The sequence below is a fragment of the Primulina tabacum genome, chromosome 1, assembly GCF_025594145.1.
Source record: "Primulina tabacum isolate GXHZ01 chromosome 1, ASM2559414v2, whole genome shotgun sequence".
In the NCBI taxonomy this organism is placed as follows: Eukaryota; Viridiplantae; Streptophyta; class Magnoliopsida; order Lamiales; family Gesneriaceae; genus Primulina; species Primulina tabacum.
Genome location: NC_134550.1, coordinates 44,977,240 through 44,989,134, shown reverse-complemented (window position 1 = coordinate 44,989,134; position 11,895 = coordinate 44,977,240).

Below are 11,895 nucleotides of genomic sequence, written 5' to 3'. Positions count from 1 at the left end.
CCGTGATCGCCCCTACCGCCAAGAATAAGAATAAGAATAAGAATAAAATCCATCTTTACAATGTTGCCAAAGATATCTTTTATAAAACTCTCAATAAAAATATTTTTAGTAAAAATTCAAACTTGTTCTACAAATAGAAAAATCTAGGTGAACTTTATTCAACTTTGTGAGCGAAACGACCAGACAACAGAGAACAAGCTAACCGTGGCCATTATGAAGTTCGATAGTGCCAAGATAAAGCCTGGAGAAACTCTCAGCATTATCATTATTGAACTTGCATATCTAGGTGAGGAATATTCAATCATGAAATTGCCTTAAAGGTATTCACTACAAGAAAAAACTCATTCAACAACGCACCTACGACAACAGTTTTTCACTAAAATCATTGTCGTATACTTTTTAACAACAGTTTTAGTGAAAACTGTTGTCGTATAGCGTTTTTTTAAGCAAAAGATAATAATTTTTAGAAAATCGTTGTTTTTTGGGGTCTTTGATCGTTTTTTTAGGGTGTCTTTGAGCGTGTGTTTTTGGACATTTCGTTGACGATTAGCGTGTTTTTTGGACAAACAACAACGGTTCTTTTAAACTGTCGCGAATCGCTAAATTTAGCAACAGATATACACACCCGTCGCTAAATATAGCGACGATTTGAGTAAAACCGTCACAATTTTTAACTTAGCGATGGTTGTTTATAGTGACGGTTTATGCTTAACCGTCACAAATTGTCTATAAATATCGCGTTTTCGATCTATTTTCTTCCACATCACTTCACAACACTTAAAATTTTTCTCTCTTAGACGATTTTAGTTTCGATTTAGGGTAAATTTTTTCGTTGCAATTTTTGGTAAATTTTGAAGTGTTAGAGATTATGAATATTGTTAGCATAGTTAGATTGTAAGTTTTTTTTAGGTTTATTAAATTATTAAAAGTAATTTTTTTTTATTTTACTGAAAAACTTAGCGACGGACATCATGAAAAACTGTCGCTAACCGTCGCTAATTTTAGCAACAGTATGTTAAACTGTCACTAATTAACGACGATTTGTTATGATTTAATGATCACCGTCGCTAAACTTAGCGACGTAAATCATAAAAACCGTCGCTAATTTCTAAACCGTCGTAAATAATAGCAACGACAATGGATTTTATCCGTTGTGGTTGAACGTACTTTCAACAACACCATCAGTTACAACAGTTGTAAATTACCTACGACAACGGATTTTATCTGTTGTCGTTTGCTGTTTTTGTTGTATTGAATGTGAGCTTTGCCCAGAGAATGGTACATAAAGACGATAAGATTGAAAGAATCTAATGATCTAAACAAGCTAGAGATTCATGACTCTTTTGCTGATCTCAAAGACTACGAGTTTGAACTTGGAATTCGGACTGAAGAATAGTCATCTACATCTCGACCAATACTTGTTCTTCATGTGGTCGAAGAAACTTCAAGAAAAAAGTCTACTGAGCAACTAAACAACAAGGCCATATCTCTATTTGTCAAGAAGTTTTGTAAATTTATGTGAAAAAGTCAATCTAAATTTACTTAATCTTACTATAAAAAGAACCAGACAGATGATGGTCAAGCTTGATATAATTTTGGCAAGCAAGACCACTTTATTGCTGACTATAATAAGACCAAAAAATATGAAAAGAAACTGTTCGAGAAAAGATGGTCGAAGGATGAGAAAATATCCTTCAAAAAAAAGAAAGATCATAAGGTTCTTGTTGATGAGAAGAACATGAGCAAGTGGGCTGACTCATAAAGTGAGCTTCTGGATCGGAAGCCAGCTCAAGTGATAGTAATGATGAGTCGATCTAGTGCCTGATGGCAAACTCATAACTAGATGATGATGATGATGATGATGAGATATTTTATTACGGTTCCAATGAATTTACACGATAAGACCTTGTCACTGCACTTTATGATATGGTAAAAGAGTACAAGATTCTATCTCAATCATTTGAAGAAGTAAAGAAATAATACGTAAACTTGAAAAATAAGTCAAGTTAATCCAGCTGCTTGCAGCATAAGGAAATTTATGGTCTTAAGGTAAAACTAAGTTTGATGGACACTAAGAATGATAACGAGAGAAGAATGTTCCAAGACATTTTGAATGAAAATCAAGAGTTGCTTAAATTAATTAACATGTGAAACCAATCTTCGGTTTCATTAACTAACATGCATGGAAAAAAAAGCAATATGGTGATAAACCTTCCTAGGCTTTGGTAATGATAATTCAAATCATAGATAAACAAATACTCAATTGTATCTGAATAAAGTCAAGTTTAATATGATAAACTTTGTCAGGTCTTGTGCGATATATTAACATGATAAGCCCGAAATCCAAGCAGACCAAAAAGTACATTATGAGAACAAAGTAATCATAGAGGACTGAAATACGGTGAACCTCAAGACTCTAAGTTTGGAAATTCATGGTTAAATCTAAGATCAAATGGAACTGGACATGTTAACCGATCGACTTCAAATCGGTCTTAGAAGAAGCCGATTCAATCTAGACAAAATGTCAAAAGGGGAAACCAAGATAGTACTTTACTTTCCATTAGTACAAAATAGGCACAAACTAGATAGTAAGGAAAAACGGCCTAAACAACATATGGTTAAGACTAGACCACAACATAGCTTTGTACACTACTCTATTTGACCGTAATTTATGGGCATGCACATTGGTAGACCTCTTAGAGTAATTCAGGTGTGGGTCCAAAAATATTAATCTGATCTTGACCCAACTAGATGTGGGTACCAAAATGCTTTGTGCTATTGAAAGGTAAAAAATGTTGAAGAGTCAACCTGGTACCTTGTTAGTGAATGCTCAAGAGCCATGACAGGAAACAAGAAGCTTCAAACATAAGCGATTGAATACAAAAGACCAAGAATCATATTTGGTGATTACTCAAAAGGTATAATTGTGTGTAAGGATAAAATTATCTATAGTATAGTCATTATTAAAGACGTCCAACTAGTTGAAAATATGTGCTACAATTTAATTAGCAAAAGTCAATTGTGTGACACTGGCTACTCAGTTGAATTTTCTTTAATACACTTGCACTGTGAACTTTAAAAATGGTGATATCATGATAACCGAACTAAGAGAACAAAAAACATATAAGATAGATTTGAAATACAATCAACTTTCCTCACATGCCCCATGCACTCTCCTAACCATTAGTAATCAAGAAAACGCATCACACTCCCTACCGAGACCAAATCGCTTCTCCTTAGTTGGATCGCTTGTTCCCTGGTTTTCATCACGGCTCAAGCCATTCTAGACCCTGACTCAGACCCACCAGGGTCTGGTCCAGGGCTGGAGAAGGCCCTTGCACGACTGGTGAAAATGAAACGAAGGACCGAACCCCCTGCACTCTCTCCCGATCTGCACAGCTCTCACGTTTTCGATCCCAACCCGATCCACTACACACTCCAGCGTCTATCCTCACCATCCATATCTGCACAGGCCTTTGGCAACCTAACACAGCAGTCCCTTGAACCATATATCAGAAAACGTGAATGATTAAATCAAGTGATGCAAGTTTCAAGATAAAACACCACCAAAACGCACCCACACGCAAGATCGCAAGTCTGAACGTACACACACATATCATACAGAATATTTAGGGCGTATATGATGAGCAACAAAAGTAAAAGCATGCCTTGGTGAGTGGAAGAAGCAGAACGATGCAAATGGAGACCCTAAGAAATTCTCTTTGCAAGAACAAGCGAAACACTGATGCTTTCAGCTGCTGGAGTGTTGAAACCCAGGGGAAATCTGAAAGGAAAAGGGACGTATATTGGCTGCGGGGGGTTACGGGAGTTTAAGGGTTTATTCTATAATAATTAGGTGGTTAATCAAATAATTAATGGGCTCTAATATGATAATTAAGGGTTTGAAAAAGGTTTTAAGCCCAACAAGCTTAAAAGTAGGCCCATTAAATCCAAACGCACTCTCGAAAAATATTTCGTGTTGGAAAGATTATGAAAATATAAGCCGAAACCTCAAAACGTCCCCTGATTCGATAAAATTTGCGTACCGTTAAAAATAAAATCATGCGGGTAAAAATACCCAATAAAATCATTTTTTGTAAAATCAACTTAAAAACACCTTGCATTAATTTATAAAAATAAATCATGTGATAAAAATAATTTTCCTGAAAATTCTTCAGTCTACGTTCCTCGTTCGAGCATGAAATGTATCTAAAAATCCTAATACATGAACTTTTAAAAATTTCATGAATTAAATCCTATCATGCATGAATTATGCATAAAATGCATAAAAATAATTAAACACATAATTAAAAATAAAAATCCTAGATTGTATGCATTCAGGTTACGAGAATTAATTTCCTGGACCTTACAACTCTCCCCCCCTTAAAACAAAATTTCGTCCTCGAAATTGAGAACGTACCAAATAACTCCGGGTAGCGACTCCTCATCTCGGTCTCGGTTTCGGTCTCCCAAGTAGCCTCTTCCTCGGAATGGTTCAACCACTTGACCTTGACCATCTGAATTACCTTGTTCCGAAGTCTCTTTTCCTGTCTGTCCAGAATCTGCGTAGGTCTCTCCTCAAAAGATAAGTGTGGTGTCAGCTGAAGTGGCTCATAATTAAGCACATGTGAAGGATTCGACATGTACGTTCGCAGCATGGAGACGTGGAACACGTTATGAACTCTTGCCAGATTCGGCGGTAACGCAACTCTGTATGTGAGTGTCCCAACTCTCTCTAGGATCTCAAATGGCCCGATGAATTTAAGGCTGAGCTAGCCCTTCTTCCCGAACCTCACCACACCCTTCATAGGTGCGACCTTCACAAAAACATGATCCCCTACTACGAACTCAAGATCCCGCCGCCTCTGATCAACATAATTCTTCTGGCGGCTCTGTGCAGTCCTCATCCTGTCTCTAATCCTGGCCACTAGATCTACTGTCTGTCTTACAATATCCGGACCCAACTCTGCCCGCTCGCCTACTTCATCCCATTATACTGGCGACCTACATTTCCTCCCGTATAGTGCCTCGTATGGAGCCATACCTATCGATGTCTGATAACTGTTGTTGTATGTGAACTCCACGAGAGGTAACTTCGGCTCCCAGCTGCCCTGGAAGTCGATCATGCAAGCTCGGAGTAGGTCCTCTAGAATCTGAATCACCCACTCTGACTGACCGTCTGTCTGAGGATGGAGGGCGGTACTGAACAGTAACTTCGTACCCAAAGCCTGGTGAAGACTCTTCCAGAACGCAAACGTGAACCTCGGATCCCTGTCTGACACTATGGACAATGGAATCCCATGCAGTCTGACTCTCTCTGATGTAAAGCTCTGCGTACTGAGTCATGGTGAATGTCTTCCTGATCGGTAAGAAATGAGATGACTTAGTGAGCCGATCAAAAATCACCCAAATGGCATTGTATCCCCCAATAGTTCTCGGAAGCCCTGTCACAAAATCCATAGTAATATTCTCCTATTTTCACTCAGGAATAGGGAGTGGTCTCAGCTTCCCTGCAGGCCTCTGATGCTCTACCTTAACCTGCTGACAGGTCAAACACTCGGAGATGAATCGCAGAATATTCCGCTTCATGTCTGACCACCAATAAAGAGTCTGTAAATCCTTATACATCTTCGTACTCCTTGGATGGATGGAGTACGGGGTGCTGTGGGCCTAACTCAGGATATCTGCTCAAAGAGAATCACTGTCAGGAACCCATAGGTGGTCCCTATATCTGACTATGCCGTCCACAACTGCGTACAGTCTCTGGCCATTAGTCTCGTCCCTCTGTCTCCACTTCTGTAGCTGCTCATCGGAAGTATGTCCTGCTCGAATTCTGTCTCTCAGAGTCGGCTGTACTGTTAGAGTAGCAAGATTCGGGGCCTCGCCCCTGGCATACACTGCAAGCTCAAATCTCTGAATCTCAGCCTGCAATGGTCTCTGTACTGACAGATGAGTTATCACTGCGTGCTTCCTGCTCAGAGCGTCTGCAACTACATTATTCTTACCCAGGATGGTAGCTAATGTCACAATCATAATCCTTCACCAGCTCAAGCCACCTCCTCTATCGCATATTCAGTTCCTTCTGTGTGAAGAAGTACTTCAGGCTTTTATGATCTGTGAAAATCCTGCACTTCTCCCCATACAGATAGTATCTCCAGCTCTTCAGGGCAAATAACACTGCTGCTAGCTCAAGGTCATGAGTCGGATAATTCTTCTCTTGAACCTTAAGCTGTATGGACGCATAAGCTATCACTCTGTCCTGCTGCATCAGAACTGCGCCCAACCCAAGCTTAGATGCATCTATATAGACCACAAACTCTACCTGCCCTGATGACATAGCTAGCACTGGCGCGGTGGTCAAGGCCTGCTTCAGTCTGTCAAAGCTCTCTTGAGACTCTGGTCCCCAAAAAAACTTGGCATTCTTCTTCGTCAAGCGGTCATAGGCATCACAATAGAAGAGAAGCCCTGGATAAACTTTCTGTAATAACCTGTCAATCCCAAGAAACTGCGGATCTCTGTCACGCTCTTCGGAACTGGCCAATATCTGACTGCCTCTACCTTGCTGGGGTCGACCTCTATGTCATCCTGAGATACAATGTGGCCCAAAAATGCCACCCAGTCGAGCCAGAACTAAGACTTGCTGAACTTGGCATAAAGTCGTCTATCCTGTAGAATCTGCAATACTGTCCTCAGATGCCGACTGTGCTCCTCCCTGCTCTTCGAATAGATCAGGATATCGTCAATGAAGACTATGACGAACTGATCTAAGTACGGCTGGAATACATGATTCATGAGATCCATGAAGATCGCTGGCGCGTTTGTCAGACCGAAAGGCATCACCAAGAACTCGTAGTGGCCATAACGCGTCCGAAAGCTGTCTTGTGCACATCTGACTCTCTCACCTTCAGCTGATGGTATCCTGATCGAAGGTCTATCTTGGAGAACACTGAGGCTCCCTGAAGCTGATCAAATAAGTCCTCGATCCTAGGCAATGGATATTTATTCTTCACTGTGACTCTGTTCAGCTCTCTGTAGTCAATGCACAGTCGCATGCTGTCATCCTTCTTCTTAACAAATAGCACTGGCGCGCCCCATGGGGAAAAACTAGGGACGAATGAAACCCTTATCCAGAAGATCCTGAATCTGATCCTTGAGCTCTTTCATCTCTGCAGGCGCTAATCGGTTGGGTGCCTTAGATATCGGCATTGTCCCTGGCAGGAGCTCAATCAAAAAGTCCACCTCTCTGTCTGGTGGTAAGCCTGTAACATCGTCACGGAAAACTCCGGAGAACTCCCTGACAACATCAATGTCCTCCGCTTCTGACTGACTGGCTCTGTCACTGATACGATGCTGGCTAGGAATGCCTGGCAGCCTCTCTTGATAAGCTTCCTCGCAAACAAGCAGGAAATGACGTGCGGGAACTGCTGGTGTCTAGCTGCCTCAAATACAAATGGCTTCCCACTGGGAGGTCTGACAGATACTGACCTCTGGCGAAAATTTATGACTGCTTCATGAGAAGAGAGCCAGTCCATGCCCAGTATGATATCAAACTCTGGCAGTGGTAGTATTATCAGGTCTGCCTTTACTGTCTTCTGCTGCAATCTGAGTTCCAATCCTCTCACTATCCGGGATGTGAACATCTGATCTCAGGATGGAATCGATACTATGAATCCTGAATCCATCGCTACTGCTATGATTCCTAGTCGTTTCACGAAAGATTTGGATATAAACGAATAAGTAGCCCCTGAATCTAGCAATGCATGCGTGGCTACTCATGCAATATATATTCTCCCTGCGACAAAACATACCATCAAATCTGATAGAGTTGAACTTAAGAAACTTATCATCGGCATTTAACCCAAAATCCTCGACAAATCACTGAATAACCCAAATATCAATCCCCAAAAGTTCGAAATTCAACCTCAAAAAAATTACAAATTGCCAATTAACCCCTTAAAGTTTCGAAAATTGAATTATGGTCCTTAAAATTTCTCGGATCAAACGATAAAACTCTTAATCTCAACTAAGTAGAACATGCACCCTTATCTTTCTAATTTATAAATTCCACGATTATGTCCTCATACAATCTTAAAATCCATGCAATTGTACAGTAATTTAAAATCTTAAACCAAAAGGGTTACCAGTAATCAATGTCGAGTCTGGTGCTGTCTCAGCTTCCTCAACATGCATCACATATGCCCTACGGGTAGTGGGGCCCTTGCTCTTAGGGCAGTCCACCGCTTTGTGGCCCTCTTGTCCTCATACAAATCACTTGAAGGTTCCCCACCTGCACTCGCCGAAATGGAACCTGCTGCATCGAGGGCACGGCTGCCTATCTCTGGCTTAGGCGCCCCTGGCGCCTGAGGACGTCTCTGCTGCTGCTGCGGCCTCCTACCTTGTCCCTGGGGCCTCTGCTGCCCCTGCTGCCTCGGTGGCCTCATAAACTGCTTCTTCTTTGGCTGAGAACTGGACGGAGTCTGCTGTCTCTTCATGTGCATCTCATAGTCAATGTCTCGCAATGCCTGCTCTGCCTGAAAAGCACAGGCAGTGGCCTCATCATAACTCGCCGGCCTCATCAGCATGACGTCTCGGCGGAGAGTGGGTCTAAGTCCATCAATGAAATGCCTCAGCTTCTGTGCGGCATCTCCTGATATCATGGGCACAAAATGGCAGCCCCTGTCAAAATTGCGGATGAACTCCGCCACAGATAAATCCCCCTGTCGGAGGCCCATGAACTCTCTCGTCAGGCGACCCCTGACGTCAGCTGGGAAATACTTCCCGTAGAATAACTCCTTGAACTGGCCCAAGTAAGGGTGTCCAAGTCCACAGCATGTGCGGCTCCCTCCCACCATAGGGACGCATCATCTCTCAGCATATAGATGGCGCACCTGGCCCGGTCGTCATCTCTCACTTGAAGGTAATTAAAGTGAAGCTCCAGTGATCTGATCCACCCTTCAGCTACGAATGGATCAGTGGTACCCCCGAACTCCTTCGGGTTGAGCCTACGGAACTGCTCAAATACGTCTGTCTGCTAGTGACGCCCCTGCTGGGCTGCTCCATGAGTCTCGCTAACCCCTCAAGTACTCGGGTAGCGGGGTCTCCCGGTGGTGGTGGTGGTGGTGGTGGTGGTGGAGGACCCCTGCCACCCTCAGGGATATCATCCACTCTGGTCATCCTAGGCTCGCGTCTGGGAGGCATATCTGAATACAGTCCAATTAAAACGTAACCCATCATGCAATTAATCTAGTTTTGAAATTAATGGACCTTAGATCGTAAAAACAGTTAAACATAAGCAGTAAATCATCATAATGCGTAAATCACAAAAGTATGCAGGTGATAACAATAAATCATTTTTAAACATTTAAATCGTAAAAGCTTACAGACTTGAGGCTTTGAAGACTGAGCTGCAGAAGCTGACGATGGCACAACCCTATACAGGACCCAAGGCTTTTATACCAACTATAACATCTACCATTTTAAAATGTGGAAAATATTTTTTTTTAAAAAAAAAGCTCTCATTTTCGAAGTTAACATTTAAATGAATCGCAAGCATGAAATCCTACGTAGAAGCATCTTTTTAAAAATTATCGTAAAAATTACCAATGAAAATATAACGGAGTAAAAGAAGTGAGTAAAATCTTAATATCCAACAGTAACATAAAATAAGGTATAACATCCTCAAATCCTCTCCAAAGCGTAAAATCGTATAAGTGCGGAAAAATCATAGGTCATCGGGTCGTGTCGCCCACCAGGTCCGCTGACTCAGAGTCCAGCACCTCCAGTCTCCTCGACATCGAACTCACCTGCATCACACACGCCTAGTGAGTCTAAAGACTCAACGCACCTGTACCAGAATAATGAGTACATATACAGGCACACAGCAGTGAAAAAGATCATATTCAAAGTTACGAGAATTAATTTACTGGACCTTACAGCTTTAAATTTGATCAAAGCTTTAAAACGGTTACAAAATTATAAATCTACTATGATAGATAAGATAAGGAGTGACTGGGGTATCCAGTCTACAAAAAACACTTAGATCTTATCTAGATTATCAGAGAATTAAACATGAGCTCTCAGCTATCCGGTCTGCTCAACATAATGGTGGTGCTGAGAGAAGTAATCGAACGTTAAAAGAAGCCGCTAGAACAATGATTGGTGATTCAAATGTTTCTCAAAGGCTCTATGCAGAAGCAGTCAACACAACTTGTTATACTAAAAACAACTCTATGAATAATAAAAGACATAACAAAACTACATATGAGATCTAGAATGGCATGAAACCAGATATCTCCTATTTCAAAAATTTTGGCTGCAATTGTTTCATTTACAACAATGTCAAAACTCACTTAACTACATAAGAGGTCATCATTGAAGAAGATGATCGATTTCAAAAACATCAAAAAGATACACATTATCTTGGACAAAACTACTGGTGGAGTAGGAATCATCCGCCAAACTTGGTCATTGGTAACCCGTCAACTCCTCATAGAACTAGGAAATAAGTGATTGATGAGCTTTGTATACAGTTTTCTCTCTTAGCTTGAGCCAATGAAATTTGATGAAGTATTAGCATATGCTAGCTGGATAGAGGCCATGAAAGAAGAACTCAACTAGTTTGAGTGCAACAAATTTTGGCATTTAGTACCTTGACTGGACAAGCAAAATGTTATTGGGACTAGATGCATGTTCAGAAACAAACTAGATGAGAATAGAATGGTTGTGAGGAACAAGGCTCGTCTTGTAGCTCAAAGGTACAAACAAGAATAATGTATTGACTTTGATGAGTCAACCACGCTGGTTGCAAGGATTGAGTTCATCCGAATATTCCTTGAATATGGTGCTTTCAAGGACTTGAAAGTATATAAAATGGATGTAAAGCCGGCATTCTTGAATGGTATCTTGCAAGAGGAAATTTATGTTAAAAAATATCTAGGTTTTATCAATCCTGCTTATAGTAGTTATGTTTTTAAATTAGATAATGTTTTGTATGGACTTAAGCATAAAACTAGAATTTGGTATGATACTCTCCTAAATTTTCTACTTGATCACGATTTTGTGACAGTAACAGTAGATAGCACATTGTTAAAATTCAACAATGGAGATCATATCTTTCTAGTGTTAATCCATGTTGATAATATTATTTTTGGGTCAACTAACCCCAAACTTTATGAGAAATTTCTAATCTTATGCAAGAGAACTTTGAGATGAATATGATGGGAGAATTTACACTTTTTTTGGATTGTAAGTCAAACATCTTGATAAAGACATATTCATCAATCAATCCAATTATACTAAAGAGCTCATCAAGAAATTTGGAATGGACAACTACTTTGTTGCATCCACCTCCATAAGTGCATCAATCAAGTTAGATAAAGATGAAGGGGGAATTCCGGCCGAGGTAACAATGTCTCACGGTTTAATAGGATCAATGTTATATCTAACCACTAGTCGAGCATATATTATGTTTACAATCTGTCTCTGTGCTAGATTCCAAGCTACTCCCAAACAATCTCATTATATTGTAACTAAGTGTATCCTTAATACTTAAAGGAAATTTCCATTTGGGTATTTGGTATCCAAAAGACTCAATTTTAATATTATTGGATATTATGATACAGACTACACATGTTGCAAAATTTACAGGAAGAGAAATAGTGGGTCTATCAATTCTTTGGTGATGGGATGATCTCTTGGTTCAGCAAGAACCAGACATCCATGGCTACTTCAACTGCTGAAGTAGAATATCTCACATCCGGAAGTTGTTGTGACAATAGAAGTTTTATTGCCATAACATACAATTTCATGATGCATTCTAGAACAAATCACATTGATATTAGACATCACTTCATAAGGAATCATGTCATAAAGAAAGAGATTCGGCTGGAATACATA